A 19170-nucleotide genomic window follows, 5' to 3' on the forward strand; every position below is an offset into this window, starting at 1 on the left:
CTACTTCTGTGGAATTCATTAAAGGCTGACTCCCAGGATAAAACTGAATGAATTGGATGAATACAACTTCTGGTGAGAGAGTATGATAAAAAGTGTTTTCTCTGTTACCGAGTAAATGAAAGAAAATGTTTTTTTCATTCCTCATTATTAATACAATTCAAAGTACATTTTGTGAATTTAAAACATAAATGATGAATAAATCAACATACTCCTGGCTTTTTTGAAAATCTTTCCCTCTGCTCTTTAACTCTCCCCTACCTCCTTTCTTTTTTAAGCCTCATAGAGGGCGCTCACAAAGTGCTACTTATTGATTGAGGAAGCTCCACTCAACACACCTCACACTGCAACTGAGAGACGCAGCGCCACCACCTCGGGCTTCCTTCTCTTTTCCACGCAGGAGGCGGGGCCAATGTCCCTCATTCAAATAAAAAACCAGAGATTTGCATGGGGAATGGCTAGTCCTTGAGCTTATTGGCTGACAGCACAGTGGGCGGGGTACATATCGCGAGTCTGGAGCCCCGCCTACATTAATTTGCATAACGGCCCCGGCGCGTGCAAGGGAGAAGCGGGTTTGTTTTTGAATCTGCGGAGGCGGCGGCGGTGGCAGCGGCGGCGCGGCGACAGAAGCGCGCGAAAAGCTGAGGCGGCAACGTCGGGGACGGCTACGCCGGACGGCTCTGTAGGAAGGAACTTGGTTCCCCCTCCCTCAGCTTCCGCCCCAAAAGGTATATATGACTCCCAGAGGCTGTTAAAACCACATTTTCTTAAATTACTATTGTATTTCTGAAGAGTCAAGACCGCATTATGGCGGCTGCGGGAGTTGTGTTTGCGCTTGCGCGGTTGCGGAGCTGCGGGCGGCGCTGCATGGGAGCACGTGATCTTGCGGGGTCGGGCTCTAGCTGCAGTTGTGCAGCTGGTGGGGCGGCGGCTGCGCAAGCGCAATATTCATTTTCAAGATCTAATGTTCTTGTTGGACGCCATTTGGGTTCTAGATTTAATTTTCCTTGTTCTTGAGGGGTTTCTTTGTGTCAGCCTCAAATTCTCACATTTTTCAAGAAAAACATTTCTCTAATGTTGTACTCCTGGGCTGACCTCAAGCTCTTCTCTGTTTTTGATTTTTTGAGAAGCTGTGGACTTAATTTTCTGTAAAAATGATTGTCATTTGTGGTTCTTGATTATAATTTAAGTTTTAAAGTATTGCTGGATTCAGGTTTATATTTAGGGTGGTAAAGATCAGCACCTAGTGGTGTTCTCGCGGGAAGTGCATTTATTTGAACTGCATATTTGTAAATGTATTTTTAACCCTATTTTTACCCATTCTGTTATGGATGTGTGGAATGTTTACAAAACAAACAACTTTAGTTTTGGAAATACTAGGGGAGAGGGGATAGTGGAAGAAATTACAGTATAATCGAAAATGAAATCTCAATCTGAGGATTATTTTGTTTTAAAATATTTGATCCTAAGTAAATGAAATTTTATTTTTAATCAGTTTGTCTCTGGGCCTTTGACTTTTACATGCTTTAAGTTCATTAGGTGACTTGTTCATTACTGCTTCAGCTAGATAATTGTCACTTTTTAAATTAATCAACTCAATTTTCTTAGAATTTTTGTTTGCTATGGTATGTAACTATAACATTTGGTAAATTCTTCTGATGAAGAGTACTAGAAAGAACATCCATTACACTGAGGCCTCTTTTAGGAAAGTGGACCATTAATTTAAAAAAAAAAAATCTGTTTTTTTTTCTTTTAAACACTGTATTATATACTATGTGTGTAAGGTACAACTGTGTTTGATTTTTTTAATGGTAAGCGTGCTCCTGGTTTTAATAGTTTTTTAGGGAAGGTAATTATAAATATGCTACTGATAATTTCTTTTTGAAATGGTAGTGTCAACTATATTTAAATCTTATGTAACACATCTGGGGGAAGTTATATAAGATTTCATATGATTCTCCCGTTGTGCAAATTCTTTCTGCCTAGGCAAAAAAACTTTCCAGTGTTTTCCATAGACTTCATCTGTCTATGTTGTATATGTGGTTCATATATACAACAACTGGTTTCTTGGTTGGTTATAGTTTCAATCAGTCTCCTGTCAAATGAAGAGAAGTGCCTCTTGCTTTATAATCTCGGTTAATTTAGGGGCATTTTTATTGCCTAAAACAAATACCATTAGTAAATATTAACTAGATGTAATTGAAAGTAATACTTTTGGTTGGTGGATTTTTAAATGACGTCACAAATGAGATAGAATGGAGTTAGGAAATATTCTTCTGTTTTTCTCAGCAGAATCTTTATTTGCCCTGATGTAATTCTTGAATCTCTGAGGTCTTCTACACAGAAGTATATTTAGAGGGCAGTTGTGTAATTTTCTCCCTTTTATGTTTCTGGGAGCAGCCCCGTTCTTCTGCATGCTATTTCAGGCATTTTAGAGTTGAAAATACACATAAATATTTAGATTAACTAAAGAACTTTGATCTTAGGGCATGGTACATTTTACATTTCCAGAAAAATGAAATACTTTGGTGTATATATTTAAGCGTATGTTTTCATTTGAATATACAGATGATTGCTTCTTAGGTTAATATTGAAGATAGTAAGAGGTATTTGAAAACACTCTTGGATATGAAGAACGTCTATATTGATTGAATAATTTTGCTGTCATGTTTCTTACAAGGCAGATATAACCATATAAACTTAACATTAATTAATTTCCTGAACACCAACTACTTGTTCATTAGTACTTTGTCGATAACAAGTATATTTTAAAATTTTAGTTTGGTGGTTATGATGCCACAAAATTTTGACACATATCCAACATATATAAATATTAAGACTAGGTTACTCCAGGAATGAATACAAGCTACTAAAGTTATTTAAAATCTTTGCAGTTTTGTAAATTAAAAATTTTATATGGAAAAGACAGGTTTGAATTATTAATTAGAACTGTTTTTTTCTTTAAATTAGGATTTGCATACGTGATAAATGTATTTTTCTTTTAAACTTATTATAGAACATTTGGAAAATATTGAAAATTAATTAACAATGCTTAGAAATAACCACTCTAAAGGTATTGGTGATTTGTGACTTCACTTTTCCATAGTTGAGCAATCTATAAATGTTTATTTATTAGTCAGTTTTTCATTGGTGCCATAATTTCATTTCTGCAATTTTAATTTAGTATCGAGTATTTTCCCATTTCATTATTCTTCTAAAATATGTTTTTAATGGTTACATGATACTCTATTATAATATCCCGCATGATCAAATATTCTTTTTAAACACGTTTTTAAATAGTTACGTATTATTGTTATCTCTAAGAAGAATGTACTGTGACATATTAAACCTTTCATTTTTTTGTTTCCTGTTTTCTTTGTTGCTCATTTCTCTATTATATTAAAAATAGTGCCACAGTGAGCATTCTTGTACTGTCATGACCTATATCTTAGAATATTTCTTTGAAATTACTGTTTCAAAGGACTTTTAAAGCAATTTGCAAAATTGATAACTTTTTGAAAAACATTTTTTATTGTATTAAATACCACCATCAATTAGATGGGTTAAAAATAGTAGCTTATTAACTTTTTTTGATAACTACTGAAGTTTAATTGTGTTTTATGTAGGTATGTTTTCATTTTCTGTGCATTAGCTGTTTGATTTTTTGTGTGTTTTTCTATGGTGAGTGTTAACTGTTTTTCTTACTTGTTAGTAACAGCTACTTATGGATTTGGGCTCCTTAGCATTTAATATTTGTCACAGTAATTTTAAAAGGTTTATGGTTTTATATGTTAAGAAGTTTCACATTGTAAAATGTACTGCTTTTTTTTTTTTTTTTGGAGATAGGATCTTGCTCTGCTGTACATGCTAAATGCAGTGGCAGTGATCTTTGTCCACTGCAGCCTTGACCTCCCAGGCTCAAGCGATTTTCCTACCTCTGGAGTAACTGAGACTACTGTTACAGGCTATCATGCCCCGCTAAATTTTGTTGTTGTTTTTTTTGTTGTTTTTAAATAGACAAAGTCTCATTATGTTGCCCAGGCTGGTCTTGAACTCCAGGAGTCAAGAGAGCTTTCCACCTCAGCCTCCCAAAGTGGTAAGATTACAGGCATGAGCCACCATGCCCAGCCTGCTGTACTGCCTTTTTCTTTTGTGATTTCTTTTTTTTTTTTTTGAGATGGAGTTTCACGCTTGTGCAATGGCGTGATCTCCACTCACTGCATCCTCCGTCCCCTGCTTCAAGTAATTGCCGTGCCTCAGTCTCCCGAGTAGCTGGGATTACAGGCATGTGTCACCATATCCAGCTAATTTTGTATTTTTAGTAGAGATGGGGTTTCTCCATGTTGGTCAGCCTGGTCTCGAACTCCCGACCTCAGGTGATCCGCCTGCCTCAGTGTCCCAAAGTGCTGAGAAATCACAAAGGAAGGCCAGGTACGGTGGCTCTCTAATCCACCGTGAGCCACCGTGCCTGGCCCTCCTTTGTGATTTCTACAGCACTTCTCTGCCTAGAAAATACTACCTGTTGTGAGGTGAATTATATGTTCATATTTTATTTTATTCTTTGAGGCAGAGTCTTAACTCAGTCTCCCGGGCTGGAGTGCAGTGGTGTGATCTCAGCTCACTGCAACCTCTGCCTCCTGGGTTCCAGTGATTTCTTCCCTCAGCCTCTCAAGTAGCTGGGATTACAGGCATGCACCGCCATGCCCTGTTTTCAGTAGAGACAGGGTTTCTCCCTTTTGGCCATGCTGGTCTCAAACTCCTGACCTCAGGTGATCTGCCTGTCTTGGCTTCCCACAGTGCTGGGATTACAGGAGTGAGCCCCCATGCACAGCCTTGTTCAATAAACTTTTAAAAAATACTTTTACATATATGTGGACATATCTGCATTTTGACCTATTGTGTGTTAAGGTAAGTTACTAGTTTCCATTTTTTCCAGATACCTAGTTTTCATAGACTTGATCCATTTCTTATTGTTTTGGTTGCTTATTTTGATCATAACTTACAAGCTAGATTTGAGCAAACAATTCTGATTCGTATACTAGAAATATTTAACCTGGGATCCATTGGCCTCTAGGGGTTCCACCGATCCCTTGATACAATTTTATGTGAGTCTGCGTATGTGCATTTTTCTGGGGAAAAAGTGATAGCTCCCATGAGCTTCTCAAAAGAAAATATAAAGTTTAAACAGAGGTTAACAATGACTGTATCTGGGCCTTATTCTTAGAGTGTTATTGCATTGTTTTATTTGCTGTAGGACTGTACACAATTTAAATATATGTTTGTAGTGCTGTATCCTATATAAAATGCAATATCCACTAACAATTCTATTTTACAAATTTCTTAGCTAATTTTGACTGTTTTTGCAGATGAACTTTAGATTCATTTGGTTAAGTAAGAAAAAAAAAGCCAGTTAATGGTTTTGGTTAGAATTCCACTAAACTTATATTGGGTGAATTTATAACCTTATACATTTTTGGTTTTTAATTCACGAGTATTACAAACTTCCTGTAGACTACCAAAATGTACTATTTTCTAGGAACTCTGGGAGAATTTGTGGTATTTATGACTTTTCAGGAAGATGTTTTCTTGATGCAGCTATATAATTCTAATAGGGATGAATCTGGAGAGGATATAAGATTATATTTTCAATCTGCCTTAGGACATGATGACATAAAAGTAGTATCAGTATGAAGTTAGATATGGGAAAAATAAGTTGCAAAGTAAAGTATTGTACAATATTTGAAATCAAAATCCTTTTTTGTTAAACATAGACGATTTTTTTTTTTTAATGGAGTAATTTGAAAAGATACCTTATTCCTTTTCTGGCCAGGATGGAGCTTAATCTCATAATGAAGATAAAAATTTTTTATTTTAATTTCTTTGCTATCATTAAATTATTGTATTTTCTTATAAGGATATTTTCCTAATTATTAGAATAAATTTCTTCATTAAATCTCTTTTTTATGCTAGTTGCATTGAAAAGATTATCTTGATTAATAAGGATGTATTTCAGCTGTAATTCTACTTTTTATCTTTTAAATAATTGATTCAGTTTATTGCCTAATATTTTTATTGAACTAAACTTATAAATTAGTAGAGGCATGAAAAGAAGAAATCAAGGAAATATAGAACTCAAATGATAAAATATTGTTGGCTTTATGAAAATAAATCTAGGAAACACATGAAATATTAAGATATTATTGGCCTTTCTTAAGCAGTTTATCTTTTTTAATGAAAAATCCCTGGTTTTGGGTCTTTTTCAAGCAACACTGCTTATAACAGTTTAGATATTTTATTTTTTTGTGAAAACTGAGAACTTTTTCTAGTTCTGGTTTATTATTATACTTCGTTTCTAGACTATAACATATGAGAAATAAAAAATTAGAAAGAAATGCTACTTGAGAAATGCACTTTGGTAGGAGCAAGAAATGAGGTCCAGCATCATGATAGTAAAGAAGGGTTATAGAATCAAGAATTTATAAACTTAGTAATGAGACTATTTAATTTGGGAATTAGTATTCCCAGAGGTGAATCAGTAGTTATAGAATGTTAATTATTAATTGATGATTTTATTAATGATTCTGAATCATAGAGAATATTGTTAATATTTAACCTATTTGAGAAGGGAAATTAGCGTGTGATTTAGTTTAGAAGGATTTCTATTATAATTTTTTCTTTTAAGTTTTGAGGCCTATGGAAAATTCGTGCATTGGCTGCATACCTAATTTTTCAAGGGAGACACATATATAAAGAAGTTTGAGAATTAAAGTTCCTGCCCTCGAGTTTCTAACAGTTGTGGGCATATTATTGATTGAAAAATTAGGTGATGTTTTAACAATATTTAAACAGATTACCCAAATATCATTCATTAGCTTTAGGAAGGCATAGTCCTTGTTACTTTCCTAGAGTACTTAGAAATTACCTATCCTTTAGTGGAACTTCTCTTTTAAAATTCTTGCTTTTTTGACTTTATGGTTTATTAGAGAGCCCAAGACTATTTAAACATTACTTTGCCATGTTCTTTCTCAGTTTGTCCTGCCATCCACATAGTAAACCAGGGGCTTCTCCTGGCTTTTTAATTTGTTGAAAACAGAGAAAATTAAACTTATAGATGATTCTGCTAGTATGGTGGAAACCATTATGTACTGGAGACAGAGAGTAAGTGCTGGGGAGCATTTTCAGTTAAGAATAAGTAGATCAGGGCTACTAGTGTTTGTTTATATGGTGTGAATGTTTTCAGTTTTAAATTTTGATCATTTGGATTTTAGAATCTTTAAGAGAATGATTCAGGTACCTCAGCCACTTTAAAAAAAAAAAAGAAAATGCCAGAGGAAAGGAACAGTTGATATTACCCTCCTGAGAGTCTCTATATTGGACCTATATAAAAATAAGAATCTTAGAAATGAAGTTGGCATATTAACTTTGCCGTCAGAAATATGCACTTACTCATGTCTGCAGTTTTCCATTGCTCAGAATATTATGAGAAACATTTTGTGTTCTTTTATATCTAATTAAACTGGTACTAACTAGCTGTATTTAGGAGAGAGGACCCCTTTGTATGATGGTGATGTGAGGTAGTAATGCCATAATGGCTTACTACATATGGTCCTTTCTCCTTTTCTTTGTTGTTTGTATAGCCCTGTGCTATTTTGGGTAACTATTATCTGGCTTGGTACCTAGAAATTATGTGTCCATTACTCTTGGCACTTTATCATTCTAATAAGAAATTTGATTTGTATGTTAGAATAGTTATCCTCAGAACTGTCAAAGCTATAAAAGGAGCTCTCTTTGGTTCAATAATTCTCAATGATAATGCCTACCATTTGGTAGAAGGGTAAATAAAACTAGAGGATGGAAAAGGAATCTGCTGTTTTGAGGACCAGGAGAAAGACTTTGATGGAACAATAAAGAGTGACTGACGACTGCAACTCATTCCCAGCTAAGGTTTGGAGCGTTAGATGTTTATCTGCCCTGTTACTTTTATTAGATAGAATGTAATAGGAAAGGAAGAAATGGGAAAAAGCATGGAAGGGAGAAGAGAGACCACTTTTGAACTCTTTCATTTCCTTTTAGGTGGTAAATGTCAGAAGTGAATTCGATTAGAGTAAAAACTAAGCTGCCACAGTATAGGAGACTTCATTCCTGTTTAAATATGATACAAGTGTTTTCTCATGTAACCATACCAGGTAAGACTGTTTAGAGTTTATAAGTGGTTTTGCCTTAACATATGGCTTCCATCACTAGGTGAAACATGATTACTCCCTAGTTTTACTAGCTAGAGGCAAGGGAGAAAGAACAATGGGAGTGCATACTCATTCTTTTGAGAGCATGATATGGAAGTGGCACATAGCACTTTGACTCATGGTTTATATATGATCATTTAGTCACTGGGACATACTTAGCTGGGAAAGGAAGTCTGGGAAATATATCTAGCTGGATAATGATACTTAGCTGAAACTAGAGAATTTTATAAAAGAGAAATGGATATTAATGAATAGCATTTTCTGCTATATGGAATTGGGAGAAGCGGTCCCAAAGTACTTCATAATTCGATACTAAAAACTATTTTTCTGTTTTAAGATTTAGGTTCAGTTGTAATATAACTCTGTATATTTTCCATTGAAATGGTATTTTGGGGGTTTTGTGTTCATGATTTGTGGCTGGGGTCCCAGTTATTATAAATATTGATAGAATTCTTCCCCTCTCTGCTTGCTGTTGAAAACATTAACTTATGATTAGTTTTGCAAGAATTGGAATTTCTAATTTTTAAAACTCAATGTAGTATTTTTGAACCATACAGGTTAACTTGCTTAATTTAAAAAGACTGTAGATGAATTGAATGACAATTGTTTGAATAATTTATATTTGCATTATTTTATCCAGATGATTTTTTCTCTGTTTATATGTATAAAATATACAATTTCCATGATAGAAAATGTGACTTTTTTTTTCTTTTTAATTGAGACAAGGGTCTTACTCTGTCACTCAGGCTGGAGTGCAGTGGTGTGATTATGGCTCACTGTAACCTTGATCTCCTGGGCTCAAAGAATCCTCCTGACTCAGCCTCTCCTGGGCAGTTTGGACTATAGGCACATGCCACCATGCTGAGCCAGTTTAGTAATTTTTTCTTTTCTTTCTTTCTTTTTTTTTTTTTATGGACAGAACATCTTGCCATGTTGCCTAGGCTGGTCTTGAACTACTGGGCTCAAGCAATCCTCCCCTCTTGGCCTCCCAAAGTGTTGGGATTACAGGTACCTGGCCAGAAATGTGACTTCTAAGGGCCTTGTAATATACACAGGTATAAAGATTGTGGTTGTAAATTCTCTGCATATAGCAAAACTTACCTAATTAATAAGTAAATAGTTAAAAGTAGTTTTCTATAGAATACTCGTTCTTTTGAGATCATGTAAATATGACAAGTAAACCAATAGATATTTTTGTAGGGTACAGAAAGTGAGGCTTTTAGAAGGAGATCAAGGAGATTTTACAGGAGTTGTATTTTAAGGGATGAAACAGAAAGATAATACTAGTAAAGGGAATAAATAGTATGTTCAAAATCTCAGAGACTAGAAAGGAAGGTAGTATGTTAGGAGAACTCTTAATAACTCTCTGATACAGATCCTTGTTTTTTGTGAATAAAAGTAATAGTTGCCATGGCACCCACATAATATGTCTAATAAAGCATGTTGTTACTCTCCACTGGAAATTCTCTAATTTCTCTTTGCTTTACTTTATATATTATTAAAGGCATTTATTCATTTCCACTTTTATGTTTATAGTTATTTGTATAGTACTTTATAAGCTTCCTGGGGTTAGCAATCATATCTTATTGATGTATTAGACAATTTTTTTAAGATAAATTCTTTCTAATAAGGTATAAGACCACTATTAAAAGTATAAGATTGCTTTCTGACATAGCTTGCTTTCCACCATGCCTACCTTAATATTCAGTAAATATTAGCTTATTGGAATAATAGAATTCCTTTGTTTTAGGTGGAGGTGAAAAAAAAGGGAATAAGATATTCTAATTCTTTCATTTAACTCATTATCCACAGATGTCAGAGCTTTTTTTTTTTTTTTAAATCAAACATGTAATTTACTCAAATGGCAAATATCCACATGATAAATTGTCATGTGGGAAGATTTGACAGCCACTTTACATATGAAAAATTGTAAATAGTCAGTTTTAGAAAAAAAAGTCTTTAATGCCATCTATTAAGAACTAGAAGAAAATTAAGAAAACAAGGAAGCACCTTTGCTTGCTTATTAATAAAAAGTTTCTAAACTATGACTGTGAAGAACCTATGTATATAAATTAATGAGGTTTTGAGGAAAAGATGAAATGATACAATTATTTTGTATTTTAGGTTTGTATAATTCTCTTCTCCCACCAAACTTTTATTATAAATGATTTAAATGTTGAAAGATAAAAGTAAATAAATAAATGAAGAAAGAAAGAACAAAAGAAAAGACAAAGGATTTTCCTAAAATCAGTTAGTTATACAGTGAAGTGGAAAGAACAGCACAGTAGTTTTGTGTTGGAAACTGGGCAATTAGTGTCTCCTCTCAGTATTCTTTAACATTTATTTGTTTATTTGACAGAATCTTGCTCTGCCTCCCAGGCTGGAGTGAAATAGCACAATTGTGGCTCACTGCAACCTCTGCCTCCTGGGTTCAAGTGATTCTCCTCCCTCAGCCTTCTGCGTAGCTAGGATTACAGGTGTTTGCCGTCACGCCCAGCTAATTTTTTTAGTAGAGACGGGGTTTCGCCATGTTGGCCAGGCTGGTCTTGAACTCCTGACCTCAGCCTCCCAAAGTGCTGCGATTACAGGCATGAGCCACCTCGCCTGGCTGGTATTCTTTATCTTTAAAATGGGATTGCCACCTACATGTTAGCGTTGTGAGGGTTAAGTATGATTAGATATATAAAATGTTTAGCATCTGTGCCTCACACATCTCTAGCTTTAATCAATTGGTGAATCAATTAGTCATTCATGAATATTTATTAAGAAACAACTAAGTGCAAGGAGCCCTGCAATGCAGGGATGTTTATGGAAAATAATACTCTTGATTTCTGTAGCTAGAATTTAAATGCATTTAAAAAGTAATTTGGAAAGGTCCGTTTCATAATACCACTCAACTAGTAAGGTAAATAAGCATTTAGGAAAGTAGTTTACTTGTAAATGATGAAGACCAGTTTTAGGACTGACTCATTAAATATCAAACAAACGAGTATTTAAAGGAAGAAACTTCACAAGATTGCTAAATTGCTAAATTTACAGTAAACATCTTCATGGTGAAAAAGCAGCCATTTTCTCACATTAGTTGTCATATTTGCAAGATTTGGCAATGTTCATGATTGCCAAAGTTGGGTATGAAGGCATTTATTTTGGCTCCCAAATCCACATAAGATTACTCCTTACCCTCTGCTGGCCATGCACACTCAAAATTGAGACCAAGTGTCATTTTTTGCCGGTAGCTTTTCCTTGAAATCCAGCTCTTGCCTCTTAAGGCACAGATTTAGCCATAAAGTTTATTAAATGATTTTCTGATTTGGTATATTTTCATGTTTTCTTTGGCCATTTGATTTACATAGGTCTAATGAGGTGTTGATTAATATAGAAAGACTTCCTTATAGCGTGCTTAACAAAACTATGTCTATTTGACATGAAGGTAAGAGTTAACTTCTGTATGAATGTTTTGTGTAGTGCTGTAATTTATTTATTTATTTATTTATTAGCTTGTTTCCACTACCAGAAGCCAAGTCATCTGACTTATCTCAATGAGCTTTCATCTGCAGTACCTACCGTTGTAGGGTATCTTGGTTCTTTGAGATTCCCACAGTTGTCAGTGTTCCTTGTTTTTTGGGAAATACAATTCTTTATTCCCTTCAAAGCTTAGAATCTATATGCTATAGAAGAGCTACTAAATTGATTTCTTGTGAAGACTTAGTAGACATGATTTTTATATTTAAGATGAGATCTTTGGGAGGCTGAGGCAGGAGAATTGTTTGAACCTGGAAGGCAGAGGTTGCAGTGAGCCAAGATTGCACCACTGCACTACAGCCTGGGCGACAGAGCAAGACTGTCTCAAAAAAAAAAAAAAAAAAAAGCAATCCTTGTTCCCTGTCATACTTAATTAAGGGAAATTTGTTATTTATTTCTGTTTCGAGACAGACTCATTCTGTTGCCTCGTATGGAATGCAGTGGCATGATCTTGACTCACTGCAACCTCTGACTTACTGCAACGTCTGCCTCCCAGGCTTAAGTGATTCTTGTGCTTCAGCTTCCTGAGTAGCTGAGATTACATGCATACACCACCATGCCCTGCTAATTTTTGTATCTTTAGTAGAGACAGGGTTTTATCATGTGGGCCAGGCTGGTCTCGAACTGCTGACCTCAAGTGATCCACCTGCATCAGCCTCCCAAAGTGCTGCAATTAGAGGCATGAGCCAATGACTCCAGCCCAAAATTAATTTTTAAATTTCACATTTCCAGTGTGGTTATGGTTACAAATTTGATTTATTCAATTTTTTTTTTTTTTGATACACAGTCTCACTCTGCCACCTGTGCTGGAGTGCAATGGCTCGATCTCAGTTCACTGCAACCTCTGCCTGCTGGGTTCAAGTGATTCCCCTCAGCCTCTTGAATAGCTGGGATTACAGGAGCCATTACCACACCAGGCTTATTTTCTATTTTTAGAAGAGACAGGGTTTCACCATGTTGGTCAGGCTGGTCTTGAACTTCTGACCTCAGGAGGGTCACCTCAGGTTATCCACACGCCTAGGCCTCCCAAAGTGCTGGGATTTCAGGTGTGAGCCACTGTGCCTGGCCTGATTTATCCAATTTCATCCTGGTAGGAAAGATAACAGATTCTTATTAAAACTGTGTAAACTGTTTTATACAGTATTTAATCATTATTTATACAGTATTTAATTATTGTCTATACAGTATTTAATCATTATTCTAAGCAGTTTCCGGATAAGGCTGAACAATGTATTCAGTATTTTTCTACAGAACCATTCATAATCTGGTGGCTTCTTTAGCTTATAACCTGTATTAAGACCTTTCACAGGATATTTTTTCCTGGAACTCTGAGGGGGGAAAATATTGCTATATTTATAAAGTATACCTTAAATTGGGGATTAGAGATAGATTGAGAAGAACATTTTCTCTTATGACCATATAAAATAAAATATGAACCACAATTAATCGTTCATTTAGTCCAAGGTAATTCTTATTTTGTTGATCCTGTGTTAAGCAGCCTACTTTCACAGAGTTGACTGGTTTGCACAACATAATCATGAAAATCATGACCCATTCCCTTGATACAGTTATGATAGTTGTTGATTCATGGTGTCACCTTCATACCAGGATGCCTGCATCCATGAGTCTCTTCCATGTAGTAATAGTTAAGATGATTTGGTACAGTTCCTTACTAGATATTTTGCTGTTTATTTAAAAGACTTAATTTATAAGATATTTTCTCAGGTACAGTGGCAGCAAAAATCTTGACTCATGTTTAGTTCTTGAGTGTTATTGCTCCTGTGTGGCCTAGTTGCTCTCTATATCTTGTATACAACTGTCATCCTTAGAATTTTATTCACCATTGATATAGTTTGTATCTGTGTCCCCACCCAAATCCCATGTTAAATCATAATCACCTATGTTGGAGATAGGGCCTGGTAATTGGGTCATAGGACGTATTTTTCGTGAATGGTTTAGCACCATCTTTCTTGGTACCATCCTCTGCAATAGTGAGTGAGTTCTTGTGAGATCTGGTCATTTAAATAGCATGTGGCACCTCTTTCCTTTCTCTTGTTCCCCCTTTTGCCATGTGATGTGTAGGCTCCCCCTTTGCCTTCCATCATGTTTGTCAATTTCCTGAGCCTCCCCACACTGAGAATCTGAGCACATACCACCGTACTTCCTGTACAGCCTGCAGAACTGTGATCCAATTAAACCTCTTTTCTTAATAAATTATTCATTTTCAAGTATTTCTTTATAGCAATGCAAGAATGAACTAATACTACCATTAGTGAAGACTTCCTTCACTTATCTTCTGGGATCCTTGTTTTCCAAATATTATGTCTTTTTATTGACTTATTTTGTCCTTGGCAAAAGAATGACTTCTCCCTGCCTGTAGAAAGCTACACATTCTCTAGTAGCTTTTTGAGAAAGGGTGTATGGGAGATACAGGTTTTAAAGACAATGCATATTTGAAAAATGTCATTCTGTATTTTCATGCTTGATTGATAGTTTGGCTGGGTATAGAACTCTAGGTTGAAATTATTTTCCTTCAGAATTTTAAAGACACTGCTTTATTATCTTCTTCCTACTAATCACCACTGGGAAATCTGAAGCCATTCTTTTTTCTGATTTCCCCTCTCAGTAGAAGCTTGTAGAATTGGTTTTTAGTCTTTAGTCTCATGAAATTTGAACATAACATGCTTTTGTGTGGATCTTTTTATTACTGTCTGCTGGCATGCTTTGGGCTCTTTTGGTCTGGAAATTCTTGCCCTTCAATTCTGGAAAGTTTTCTTAAATGAATTCATTGGTGATATCTTTCTGTCTGTGTGTGTGTGTGTGTGCATGTGCGTATGCCATTGTGTCATTCCAATTTGAATTTTTAGGTAGATACTCCAATTGTATTTTTTCTTCTGATTTATAATTTTGTCTTTTTGCTAAGGTAGGTTTCTTCAGCTTTATCATCCAGTCCCTCCATTGAGTTTTTCATTTTTTCTATCATGTTCTTAATTTTTCATTTCTTTATAGCATTCTATTCTTGACTCAAGAATGTAACATCTTGTCTGCATATTTTAATTTTTTTGAACTTTTCTTATTCCTGCATAGTCTATTGCTTCATGTGTATTCTTGTTTTTGTTTTCCTTGGGTCTCTGTCATGTTAGAAACTTTTCTCAATTGCGTTTTTTAGCTAACTGCATAATGTGATATAGAAGATTACAACGTTGATTGCCTTATCTAAATTTGACAGTTTTAAACTTCCCTTTAGGCTGATCTGGGTGAGTCATTTTGGGAGAGGTCTCCAGAGACCTTAGGTCTTATGTCTGGTGCTGGTCAGACACACTCGGATAATAGTCTTCCGTTTTTATGCATAGAGAAATAGGCTCTGATTGCCAGCATTTTGGGAGATTTATGAAGAGGACTAGGGATCTCTGCTGTCAGGACTTAGTCCTTCTCTTTTTGGTATGGTACTCTTTTTTTAAATTTTTTTTTTTGACAGAGTCTCACTCTGTTGCCCAGGCTGGAGTGCAGTGGTGTGATCTTGGCTCACTGCAACCTCAGCCTCCCAGGCCAAATGATTCTCCTGCCTCAGCCTCCCAAGTAGCTGGGATTACAGATGTGTGCCATGCCTGGCTAATTTTTGTATTTTTATTAGAGACTAGGTCTTGCCATATTGGCCCAGCTGGTCTCAAACTCCTGACTTCAGATGATTCACCTGCCTTGGCCTCCCAGAGTGCTGGAATTATAGGCGTTAGCCACCGTGTCCAGCCAGGTACTCTCATTTTTGACTGCAGATGTTGTCTTCAGACTTCTGTTAGGGTTGGGAGGAGCAGATAGTCACTGTTTGATGTGTTTGGTAAAGGCATCTAAGGTATCGTTCTGCTTCTCAAACAGCTGTCACTATTTTGGCCATTTTATCCTGCTCTCTGCTCCCTTCACTCTGATTTCCAAAGGTGCTTGGTTCTTCTACTTCCTATGATTTTCAGGTTTCTGCCAGGTAAATCGGATTGGATCTTAACTTGTCATCACTGCAGTTTGGAATATTGTGTTTTAGGGATTGCTAAGTTAGTTACAACTGGTCCTGCTTATTTATTTACTTTTTTTGAGATGGAGTCTCACTGGGTCATCTAGGCTGGAGTGCAGTGGCTTGATCTTGGATCACTGCAACCTCCACCTCCCAGGTTTAAGCCATTCTTGTGCCTGAGCCTCCCGAGTAGCTTTGATTACAGGTGCACCACCAGGTCTGGCTGATTTTTATATTTTAGTAGACACGGGGTTTTGTCTATTGGTCTGGAACTCCTGGCCTTGAGTGATCTGCCTACTTCACCTCCCAAAGTACAGGGATTACAGGCATGAGCCACTGCAGCTGGCCGTTCCTGCTTATTTTTCAGCTTCCCAAATCTTGTGGCTGCTACCTCTTATTTCTCTCTGTTTTTTAGGATTTATGCCAAACAACAACAACAACAACAAAAACAGAAAACAAAACTTTATTGTAGTTTTAGTGGGATTTGAGGGAGTGAAATTAGGTGTTTTTAGTTAATATCTTCATACCATTCTAACATGCCTTTTACATTTTAATATACATAATGTTAATAACTTACAATTACAGCATCTTAATTAAATAAATAAAACATACATTTACTCTCAACCAAATACAGTGAAACTTTTTCTTTAGATTTTATAGTTTTCAGTAATTTGTATATGCAGTTTTCAAATAGTGTAGTATACATAGAATGTAATAGTTGATTAGAGTTAATTTTAGTGTTTCATTTTGTTTTGTTTTATTACTAATTGTGTGACTCCTGGCAAAAGATTACATTCTCTGGTCATACAACTGGAGATTGTAGCACTCTGATTTTGCATAGTTATTGTAAGAGTGAAATTAAAAAAAAAAATTGTATGCAGCCTGGGCAACATAGTGAGATATTACCTCTATAGAAAAATTTAAGAATTAGTCAGTTGTGGTGGTGTGCACCTGTGGTCCCAGCTACTCTGGAGGCTGAAGTAAAAGGGTCACATGAACCCAGAAAGTTGAGGCTGTGGTAAGTAGAGCCATGATTGTACCACTGAACTCCAGCCTGTCTGCAAACAAACAGAAAAACAAAATGACTTGTGAAAAGTGCTGATTTTTAATTAGGAAGAGACTAAACATTGGATAGTCATGGAAATGTTTACTGAACATTAGAAACTGGTTGCAAGTATTTATGCTTCTATAAATAAATGATTGATCTCATTGCAAATGACCCTATATAAGACAAATTTATTTTAATCTGTGACATTTTACAATCAAGCTGCATCTTGCTTTTTTAGTAATGTCAATAAAACTTAAAAGTAAGTCACTTAAATCCCAGCACTTTGGGAGGCTGAGGCGGGTGGATCACGAGGTCAAGAGATCGAGACCATCCTGGTCAACATAGTAAAACCCTGTCTCTACTAAAAATACAAAAAACTAGCTGGACACGATGGTGCGTGCCTGTAATCCCAGCTACTCTGGAGGCTGAGGCAGGAGAATTGCCTGAACCCAGGAGGTGGAGGTTGCGGTGAGCCGAGATCGCGCCATTGCACTCCAGCCTGGGTAACAAGAGCGAAACTCCATCTCAAAAAAAAAAAGTAAGTCACTTAATGTTCTATAGTTTCCTATAGATTTTCTCAGAGTCATCTATCATAAGTACATAGTAGTTCCTATGTAGTGTCTGAAAAGTACCCTACAAAAGGTATTTTTTCCATCTTGGATTCTCAAGTGCAGATGTTTTTAGGCCAAGACTAAAATCTTAGTTGACATATTAATTGATTTCTTCCTAGAAAGTAAGAGTTGAGATCCTAAAAATGAAGGTTCTTTTGAGATTTTTGTAGTAGAAACAAAAACACTGAGAATTTCAGCTCACCATTTATTGACCAAATAACTGTGTTTTATACCATGGAAAATGAATTAAGATGTGATTTCTGTCTTTATATAAAGATTATTTGCATAAAGATAAATAATGAAATGTGGTAAGTATAATGATGACTTGCATAAAAGATCTTGAGAGAGTAATGGTACCTGGTTTGGGGATGTACATAGTAAAGGGAGAGTAAGAATTGTCAGTGATAGGGTAATATAGATTGAATTATGAAAAGGATATATCAAGTGAACTATAATAGGATAGTTTCTTTGGGATAGAGAGTGAAAGGTGTTGGCCTTGAAACTATCTGAATAACAGCCTAACCATTTTCCTTTTCTAAACTGTTTCATCAGACACAGAAACAGAACCATTGTGTGAAGGGATGGATAAAGCTCTGTGGGATGGTACTAAATGTTGTCTGGGTTGTATTTCTGCTCATATCAGTTATTCGAAATTATTTAATCTTATTGGAGCATTTTGGATTTTCATATTCGGGATATCCAACCTGTATTATTAGTAGCCAGCAGCTTTCTCTAGGTAGACTATGTTTAGACTAAGAAAAAAGTAGTCAGGATTTACATTGGAAAAGTATTTGGCAAGAGAAGGGAGACTTGAAGAAGATATCCATTTGAGAGTGTGAACTGTAATTTAAATCTTTGTGGATCAGACCTTCCTAAAAACAATTTGCTTTCAGAATGTAAGAAAGTGTTCATTAGGCAGCTCTGAATATTTTGGCTATTTGTACCTTCTCTCCCACCTCCCAATTAAACATAGATTTCAGTGCTATGGTAATGTCTTGCTTTTTTTTAATTATAAATTTTTTTTAGACGGGATCTGGCTCTGTTGCCCAGGATGGATGGAGTACAGTGGTTCAAGCTTACTGTAGCCTTGAACTTCTGGGCTCAAGTGATCTTCCTGCATCAGCCTCCTGAGTAGCTGGAACTACAGGTTCACATCACCACACCTGCTAATGTTTTAAAATTTTTTTTGTAGAGCTAGAGATCTCGCTTTGTTGGCCAGGCAGGTCTCAAACTTCTGGCTTCGGGAGAGCCTTCTGCCTTGGCCTCCCAGAGTGTTGGGATTATAGGCGTGCTCCACTGTGCTCGGCCTAAATCTTTCTTTTAACGAATAGTGTTTGCTTGAGACACCCTTAGAGAATCACAGTTACATTTTTGAAGAATTAATGTGGCTTGGTACAAGCATAACCTTTTTTTTTTCTGATATAATACTTAAAAGCAGTTGATACATACAGTTGATACATACAGTTATTCATTTTGCCTCATGGAAAATACAGAAGGACCTTTTAAACATAAGTAATTAAAAAAAAACTATTATTATGGAAAATTTCAAATATATACAGAAATAGAATGAGATAATGAATTCTGTGTGCCCATTGCTCAGCTTGAACCATTGTCAAGTCATAGGGCCAATCTTTTAGCTATATCTCTATTACCACCTAAACCCTTAAAATGTTTTAGTAAATACCTATATTTAGTGATGGATAGAGACAAGATACACAGGTTAGCTAAATTCTAGGAAGATAGACC

General features: G+C 35.7%; 1 protein-coding gene across 3 annotated transcripts in view; it reads left to right on the plus strand.

The window, feature by feature from the left end:
- The first annotated feature begins 579 nt into the window (after positions 1 to 579).
- The window catches only part of ATF7IP (activating transcription factor 7 interacting protein), a 138251-nt gene continuing 119660 nt past the window's right edge, over positions 580 to 19170 (plus strand). For 2 of the 3 annotated variants that reach the window (XM_012447630.3, XM_012447635.3), the window contains exon 1: positions 580 to 725. The gene's annotated coding sequence lies outside the window, so the exon portion shown is untranslated. Of the gene's footprint in view, positions 726 to 7649; positions 8184 to 19170 lie in introns of those variants that run through there. The other variant, XM_064377697.1, reaches the window with a different exon arrangement.

Source organism: Aotus nancymaae, unplaced genomic scaffold (genome assembly GCF_030222135.1).
Source record: "Aotus nancymaae isolate 86718 unplaced genomic scaffold, 86718_ANA_hifiasm-v0.15.2.pri h1tg000016l, whole genome shotgun sequence".
NCBI lineage: Eukaryota > Metazoa > Chordata > Mammalia > Primates > Aotidae > Aotus > Aotus nancymaae.